Source organism: Takifugu flavidus, chromosome 16 (genome assembly GCF_003711565.1).
Source record: "Takifugu flavidus isolate HTHZ2018 chromosome 16, ASM371156v2, whole genome shotgun sequence".
Lineage (NCBI taxonomy): Eukaryota > Metazoa > Chordata > Actinopteri > Tetraodontiformes > Tetraodontidae > Takifugu > Takifugu flavidus.
In genome coordinates, this window is record NC_079535.1 from 5990498 (window position 1) to 6000344 (window position 9847).

Below are 9847 nucleotides of genomic sequence, written 5' to 3' on the forward strand. Positions count from 1 at the left end.
TGTCAACTTTCACACCCTTTTAAATAACTTCCGATCCTATCGGGAGGGAAGGGAACTAGCTGCATATTGTGCTGCATTACCACTGCAATAAAATCCAGATGGGAGTGAAATCCCAAAGCCAATCTGGTTGCACTGTCCTTGTGATTTGTTAAACAAAACGTTGGCCACGCTGCAGAGAGAAGCACTTTGTGTCATTCAATTCAAGTCAAATCATCTTTATTGTCTGTTAAAGTCAGAGTAGTCACTGGGAGCTTTCCAGAAACCCAGAGTCTGACCCCCCTACAAGCAACAGTGGCGGAAAGAAACCTTGAGCAGGACCAGGCTCACATGGGGGGAACCCCCCTGCTGATGCCCGGCTGAGTAAAGTAGGTGGAGAAGAGGAGATGAGGCAGAAAGAAGAGGAAGGCATGAACATGACACATGCACGGAAGCCCTGTGCATGCATCATAAGGATTTGGTCTCAAGGCCTTGACCAGGTTTAAGGTGCAGGAACACATCTGTAAGTAAACAGCTGTCCCCAAAGACCTCAACATCCCTGAATAAATAGAACGCTGAGCGTTATCTGTCAACAAGCTGCCAATCATTTCCATTAAACATGTTTTGTAATCATTTTTCTGAGCCCTCTGCATTAAGGCTCCTCCGACTGTATGCTTTATTTGACACTTCCAATAAGGTAGCAGCGCGTCTTGCAGCCGCGGCTGCAGCGACGGTGCCTTCTTCCCTGTGTAGTTTTCCCGGAGCACTGTAATCTGCAGAGGAAACGGCGGTGTTTTTTTTAATGAGAAGCCTTGGTCTCCTCTTCATCATGACAGCTCCTGTCTGTCTGCAGCGCGGGGCAGAGCAGCACAGCATGCTCCAGTGGAAACGTGGTCTGTCTGGGATTGCTGGGGCCTCATTGAAGTACTGAGCTGTGTCTGTTTCCTTTGTGTGTAACAACACAGGAAGGAAGGAAAAAAAAGAATCAAACCTAAAACCAAAACACCCATAAGAATACCTGAAAGGGGCACAGCAGAAAGTAGCATATGTATATGATGCTTTACACATCTCCTCTTTGTTTCATCCCCTCCCCTCCGCCGTGATTATGCATGTCTTCTGTGAAGCGCCAAGTTGCGTCTGGAGAGCCCCATCGAATGAAAAGTGTGAGGTACAGAGAGACACATTAAAATCCTCTAAAGCTCTCAAACGCACAACCTGGGGACAAAACAGGGGGCTCCACGTGGCTCCCCCTCTTGTAGTGGTGCAGCTCAGATTGCTCACATTAGGCTGCCGTCTCAGACAGCGGGTCCAGTGGGATGTGTAGCTATGTATTTATCAGAGGATGAACTTCCTCTGATAGCATGGAACCCGCCCCCCTCTCTAATCCCCCCCCTCCCCTCTCAGACTCTAGCTGAAGGTGAAATGCCAATTTCAGAGAGCGAGGCGAGCGACTCGGAGCTCTGCTCTTCAGGAGCTGCTGGGTTTGTCCCTGTTGTGCAGGCAGCGGCACACTTCCAGTGCAGAGAATCCGAGATCATGTGCTTTATATGACTGTGGCCTACATAGTCTCAGCATCTTATCGCCATAATCATATCAGTAACTTATATATTACCTTTGATGTAAGTCCCCAAGGGGAATAATCTGAAAAGTTTCATTTTAGTCACAATCTAATTAATAATATTAAAATACACTGAAATACATAGTTAAAACAATCTAACACTGTAACAGACTGTCGATCAGTGGCTCGGAGGTTTTAATTCGATCTGTTTTAGTTGAATCTGAGCCCCCCCATTTCATGAGACATGCATCAGCAAGCAAAATTCTTTGATCACAAAACCATATGAAATCTTAATTTACACTTTTAAAAAATGTGAAATTTTCACAATTTGCAATTTCAGAATGCAATACTGATCAGCCTCTTTAATCTAATCTCTGTGGCGCCCTCTTGTGGAGCAACTGAGTCACTATATCGCTGGTACAAATATCATTAATACTTTATTGTTAATAGTATACTTTTAACTTAAGAAGAATCAAAGGGCAATACTTAACTACTGTGGTACATCATCTCCACTAGATAAATACAGGTGACCTTGAAATTATTTTTAAACATTAAGTACTGAATGCCTCCTATAAACGTTGCAACCATGAATGATATATAGAGTGTCAATGAAATTATGATTTTTGTTAATCACACATTCACTTAAATAATTAAAGTACACGTGCGCTTTAAATTTTTATTACTGACAACTCTGATAATTAAGTGTATAGTGGCAGAAACATATGCAATATTTTCCTCCAAAACTTAATTAAAAGGAAGTTAAAATGATCCAATCTAGAGTTTGGAGTTTGGCTGAAAAGCCAGTGGCAGCCTTCCTCAAACAAACTTGCATGAACCTGTTGGAAAAGTTGGGCGTTGCTTCAGTTATTGGGCAAAGTTTTGATAAAAGGCATTAAAGTAATGGGCAAATGTATTGCCAAGATGTCATGTCATAAAGTGTGTGTGTGTGTGGTGTGTGTGTGTGTGTGTGTGTGTGTGTGTGTGTGTGTGTGTGTGTGTGTGTGTGTGTGTTGTGTGTGTGTGTGTGTGTGCTGTTTATCTCTCAGAGAGGGTGTGTTAAATGACGATGACACTCATCCCTTCATGCTGACGCCACCAGCACATCTCGGTGATCAAAGCTCGTGCGACGCCTCGAGGAGACACACGTGTGGTTGATGTCTGAGGACGAGGGTGCAGCCGTGGCTAAGACAATCCCAAAGTTTTCCTCGCCGTCGGAGAACGCGTGTTTGCCTCTGATAAAGCCATCCGTCCATGTTCCTCTCCCTTCGGTCTTGTTTACAACGTAAATCTCTTCTTTCATCAAGGCAGCAAAACAAGTCAAAGTCTGCTTCCCAGCCCCGATTCTGCAGCGATGGTTGGAACTGCCAGACCGTTCCAGTCCATCATCTTAAACGCAGAACATCAAAAGAGAGAGATGTGGTGCATCTGGATCCATTTCTGCTGTGTTCAGACTATAAACAAGGCCCAGGTAAGACGAAGATGGCCTCCTTTGGAACGGTAAAGGGGCTACTTCCTGGTCATGTGACCCAGCCTGAGTAAACCTGTCAGGTACATCAAACTCACATGAATAAAATCCCCACAGCAGCCTTCAAACATTAATGTTCAAGTCAAAAACACCTTATTTGTATTGTTAATAATATACAAATGGCTCTGAAGTTTCTGTTTCGCTGAGAGAATGCAGTGTAGTTGTATGATCTGTGTGAAAGGAACAACATTTACAGGCATTTGCAGAGTAAACCTGCTGATAAAACACGGCACACCTGCACAGAAGGAGAGCCGCACCTTTGGTGCCGCTCAGCACAAATCTGCCCTGGCAACATTCTTCACGCACGAGCGTGACACGTGCGTTCACAAAGGTTATTGTTTAAAATCATTGAAGTGTGCTTAATCTCATTTCACTGAGAGGAATTAATGATTTCTATTTTGGATGATTTTTAATCACTGTTAATTATTGCTTTTAATTAATTTGAATTACTTTTTTTGGAGGCACTTTACACCATGCATAATCTGTGGCCTTTCTCTTTGGGTATTTATTATGACATTATGTCTTTTACCTGTGAGAAAGTTGTAAATATGTGTTGGAATAAAATTTTTAATAACAATTATTAGGATCACAGCAGAATTGTATCTGTGTACTTGGAGTAAATTGATAACATTTACTTTTTATAATAAAATCCATTTATCTGGTCACTCCCATTTTATTTTTATTAACTTCAACCACAAGGTGGGGCTATACTGCAGTTTGATTTTCTTGGGGCGATCCTTTTGTTCTCTGTTCTCGATGATCATTTTGGTTTTAAGTTTATTGTTATTTGTTTATTTATATTTTTCTATATAATTTCATTCAAATGAATATTTTCGAATCCTTGAATCACTGTTCGAGCTGTGGGAAAGATGGAAAGATAGAGAGAAGGAGAGAGAGGGAGGGAGAGAGGGTGGGAGAGGGAGAGAGAGAGCTCCGAGACGCCACATTTAAAGCAACGATCAATACTTTCTTTTGGCCACAAGGTGGCAGCATTTGCCTGTATAAACGCGACCAGTGAACGTGCCCGGGGGTCACTTAGCAACGCGGCAGCTTCATTCTTCATTCACACACCTACACATCACACGTGATGTCCTTCCAGTTTCACATGTACAAACAATCCGTGACATGTACCAAGACACCAGCTCACATACATGTAACACACGTGTACAATCAGGACAGACAGACAGACAGACAGACAGACAGACAGACAGACAGACAGACAGACAGACAGACAGACAGACAGACAGACAGACAGATAGACAGATAGATAGATAGATAGATAGATAGATAGATAGATAGATAGATAGATAGATAGATAGATAGATAGATAGATAGATAGATAGATAGATAGATAGATAGATAGATAGATAGATAGATAGATAGATAGATCCCATCTGGGGAGCAGTTTAGAGATCCTGGCTCTGTGTAAGGGATCAAATGAAATCAATGGAAAAATCAGTTGGCTGTGCAAGTCTTAAGACTGCCATGCAGTAAATTGGGACTGAATGACAGCACTGTGCGGAATATTTCTTTCTTTTTTTAGAGTTCCTCTCAAGAAAAATGAATTTTAAAAAAAATGGAATCCTGAAAATGCCACCATTGTTGTCTTTTCTGTAAATTCTTGTCAAAGGGAGTGGGAGCATGTGATCAGTTTCATGGACAAATCCATCCAAATCTGTTTTCATGTGTTTGACCCTTCAGAGAGCAGAACTTCAGAATAAGAGTCAGAAATGTCCAAGCTGTGAAAGGTCCACCCTTAATGCAGGAACTGGGCCGTAAGATCAATTAGGAGACCCAGTTTTCTAGCATGCGTGAGTGCCGCTGGGAGGCTGCAGACAGGAAAACCATTGAGACCAACTTCTCCCAAACTTCCTGTGGCTCTTTAATTAACTCTCTGATCTGACTGTAAGGTAGTGAGCTCATTCCAGAGGCAGCTCAGATGTGCCTGAAGTGAAGAAAATGCTGACGGAGGACCTGGTCAGATGTAGGCATGTGTCTGCGTCTGCGTTTGCTTGAATCTGAGGGGTGCGGCATGTTGTTGCTGCATCATAAAACAACAAAGTCCAAATTAAAGTGCACATGGGTGCAATATGCATGGAACGGTTTGGTTCTGCCAAATCTGCACTGTGGTTGCTCCTAATTTAAAGGTTTCTGTGGCAAAAAAAAAAAAAAAATCAAATTACAAGAGAGTCTGACTTTAGATTTTTAAGGGGCTGGAGTGGAAAGACAGGGGACCTCTGGCAGGTTCCTCTTGGGTTGGAACACGTGGACAAATCAATAACAATGCAAGAAGTAATGAAAAGTGTAGAAACTAAAGATTTTTTGCACTTTGAAGCATTCAGCGCGTGCGTGCGCACACGTGGGCGCGCGGGAAGACACTTCCACACCTGCAGCCATCACACAGGTGCGTGTGAAAGAGTGGAACCGAGCCCTAAACTGGAAATGCAACCAACCTGGAGATGTGTGAAGTGTGAACCTGCAGGTCACAGCAGAGAGAAGAACAGGGCCGCATTCCAGCCCTGCCTCCCCGGGTGAGAGATAGTGTTCAGCATTCCTCGGCCTGCCTATCAGGCCAGGTACATTCCAGAACACACACAAATGCACACACACACACACACACACTCACACAGAGCTCAGGAACAGGTTTGGTCTCAACACCAAAGACTGACATGTGCGTGCCACACATGTGCCTGTACAGATTATGCAGCATTTTTCAGTGGTCTGTGTTTTTAATCAAGCCCCAATTATGTAAACTTATATCACCGCATTGACATTCTGCGCTCACCCACATAAATCCGTGCTACCTCCCTCTCACAAACACACATACAGGCATAAATCAAGACAAACTCGCATTGTCTGCTCGATGCTGCTGCCGCTGAGCATTACATTCTTTTCAAAGAAGTTCTCTGCCGCTTTTAATTCTTGTATGATTCAGACATTTTTAATGCCTGATTTTTTCTCTCTCTCTTCTTTGGAGGAGGTTGAGCTATTTAAAGCACAAGGGCTGAATACACTGTGAATGTACAGCCAGCCTCCTTTTGAAGTTCATACGGTACTGCAACACTCCGTGAGTCACGGTGACAGTGCAGATGGGGGTGGAATATGAGTGTGTGTGTTGGCGTGTGCATGTGTGTGTTGGTCCAGGTCTCTTTTTTCATCTCCCAGGTCTGATTTTGGTTATTTTCTCAATAACTAAAGTGTCACATGAATGAAGAAAATACATATTTGTGTTCTTGTAGATGACAAAATGTTCCGTGTGTTGTGGAGAGAGTAAAACTGAGGCTGCAGAAGGTTGGGATGGAGGGCTGAACTGGTGAGTCAAGGAGTGGGAGTGAAGACGGTTTCATCCAGCCTGGTCAAATGTAAAGGCGCAACATCCGCAGAACAAAAGCTTCATTCAGCGTTAATGTGCTGCTTCCCGTCCACATGCGCTATTCCTCCATCAGACAGAGGAGAAGACTGTTGGTTACATGCTATCTGACAGGCACGGGACTCCATGCTTGGGAAGTCCTGAATCAGACCATTAATCTCTGGCATTCCTCCCTCACCGTTACGCTCCCTTCTCCCATTCTTGTATTCCTAGGTTGCTCTCCTTATCCCTCGCTCCCCTATTCCTCATCTTTCATCCTTCACCTCCTCCCTCCCTTCTCCTCTCTGTCCCCCCTGTTCATGTCTGCTGGTAGTGCATGCCAATTCCCACCCTTCTCTCACTCCCCCCCCCCCCCCTTCTCAGCCCACTTCTCATCCATTTCCATGTGGTGACTTTTCATCAGTGAAGTGCCTTTCTGGCCCGGCTACCCACCCGTCCCACCCACTCCCTACGCCGCTTGCTGAATGGATGCAGGATAAAGGAGAGTGGGAGAGCTGAAACCCTCCCTCCCTGCACACGCGCCACCCCTGTGGCTGTGGCAGCAGTGGTATGTTCCACAGCAAGGACTGCAGAAGTAGAGAGAGCACATTGTTTGTAATCTAGCATTGCCAGGGTCACTTCCTGACTTGTGTGTGTCTGCTCCCTGCTCCCCCCCCCCCCCCCCCCCCCCCCCATCCTTTTTTTATTTCTAGGTGTCCAGCAGTTGGCAAAGCACCCCACAACCTGGTTCTTCCCTTTTTGCAGAGGAAAGCTCTGACATCTGACAACAATCAAATAATCTGGGCATAATGTGTCTTCGTGGAAGGGAGCTGGTGGTTCCCAGATGAGCATGAGGATTAAGTGAAGGAGGCCAAGATTGGGGAAAAGGAGGGATGGGGCTGTGCAGTTGATGGTTCTGTGTTTTGTGGGGTACTGTATTTAACAAGGTCTTGTGTTTCTTTATGGACCAGGTACAAGGTATATATGGTCCTCAAGAACAAATAGCTGAATAGCTTTAGGGGGAAGAGGACTAGCAGCTCATGTAGTCACATAATGGGCATTAAAAGTGAACTGTTAAAAAAAGATTCACATATGATACAGTTGCTTAGGTATTCTTGATTTTCCTAGTACGGCAAAGCTAAGCTAAAAAGTTATTGCTGTGGGCTTATTCGCAATTTAGCATGTCTGGCATAGGTAAACAGGATTTAAAGGCAACACTAATGAGGAGAATTTTGTCTTTACAATGTGTAAAACATATGATTTAGGCTACCCCTCAAAGTTCAGCACGCGCTGACTGCTCTGGTTACACATCTTATAGTGCATGTTTCACAAAAACAGACACCTGCCTTCACCCATGCACACACCCTGCGCCTTGTCACGTGCTTCTCGTGCCGTATTTTCGCAGAATGGTAAATAGCCATCTGCGACTTCCTCTCCCCCAACATATTCATTAATCTCCTCTATCCTGTGAGACTGCATGATGATTACAGGGAAGTCGACTGAAGCCGCCCAAAAAAACACCCCTCAGGCAACAACAAAGGCCTGTCCACCTAACCCTAAACACAGCTTCTCCAGGCTAGATCAGGTTTCAATCAAGCCCACGCTCAACATGCAAACAATAGGAAGTAACAGAGTCTCGAGCACTGAGAATTTAACTTGTTGAAACCATTTTTTTCGACTGCACAGCTAGAGACAGACAGATAGATGCTAATAAACTTGATGGGTAGACTTGCATTTGTTTTCAAAAGCTGCAAGATGCAGCAGAAAAAGTGATATAATGTGATATAAAATAGAAATCGCCACACTGTTTGGCTCGTTTACATCCTAAACAAGCATGATTTTTGGATTCTTACATCCAGTTAAAATTCTAACAGTTTCCTTCCTGTCTGTTTTTGAATGTCTGTGTGCGTGGTCACATGACCAGAAGTCTAATACCATATATAGACTGTATATATAGTTACACATTCGGACAACGCAACCTTAAAAACAAAGAGAAAGATCTTGGACTTCACTGAAAAACATCAGATCTTTCAGGAGCAGTTTGATGGGCAGTGTAAAATGTTGGCGTCTTCGGTTGCACACTGGTTATATTCATCCACACACACTTAGGGAGAGCGAGCCAGCACACACCAAAGAGGCAAACATGCCTTTAGGCCCACACACTTCCTTCCCCTCTGGCCACTACACCTTTTCTTCTCAGCACCCTGCAATTAGTGTGGTTAAGAGTTGCAGGCTTCCGAGGCCAGGCCCACACTAAACATAGGTGTGTTCAGCTGCCAGGCCTTTAAAAATCAGCACATCTTGTCAAAGCCCCGCCCTCTGGCCTGTTTGCTGCCATGTCCGACGTTGTTTTCTGACCGAAGAAAGGAGGGGACGACCCGGGAATCTGCAAGGTCACATATCTGCCAAAATCTAAACATGTTTCGCTTATTTGGGGGAAAACCGGGGGCGTTAATATGGGACACAGGATCCTGGGATTAGGTTATTTACTGAGAGCTGTTGTCAGCCATCTCCGGCCTTCCTCGCTGGAAGCCCTGAGGTCTCCGCTCGCTGTCTGGCGGCAACTACAGAGGGGGAGATTCCTTTTCAAAGTTGCTGTAGAAAGAAAGGCCTTCTCTTTGTGACAGCAGCTTATCTGATGGTGACCACATCACCTGTGTTCTCACGTTTGCACACGTCATCCACGGCCGGGAATGAAAACTTCATTCGATATTTTCAGGTTGGGTTTTGTGCAATAGGAAACATGTGTCCAATGTCCTGCGGAATTATCCAGAATTTTCATTTTTCACAGCGGAAGCACCTCAGCTCACGTTGCTGGTTAATGCTATTTAATGGAAGCAACACCTTATTGGGCAGTTGCTGACAGTTACAGAAACCCTTGAATGAATTGTATATTATTCCTGCATTCTTTCGCTAAATGTGGTTTTGCGTGTGGAGCTATAGGAATGCTGTTTACAGTCTGAAGGAGAAGTGTGGTGACACTGAGCGCACAGAAGCCGAGGGATGCCTCTGTCAGCCAAACATCCTGTTGCCTTGTTTAAGTACAGTTTGTTGTGATCACTGCGTGTGAAAAAGTACAGGAAATGCTCTAGAGCGTCCACATTTGAGAGATGAGAAAGAATGTTGACTTCCTGAACTTGAAATCCTCTGAAGAATACAGGCATGCAAGTGGGAAATTCCACTTTATTGTGCTCGGTTTCCAATCAAGAAGCCAGGCTTTTGTGTTCTTTTAATCTCATGTACTGCACATATACATAAACTATCAGGCTAAGATCCAGGATTGAGCCTAAGACAGCACACCTGAGAGGCAATTAACCTTTGCTCTCCAGTGACTAGTTAGTCAGTACAGTAAACAGTAAACACCTTGGACAGAGGGTTTAATCAAATCAAATATACAGAATTTCTAAATGCTACACATGCAAGTGTCCTCTACTCAGGC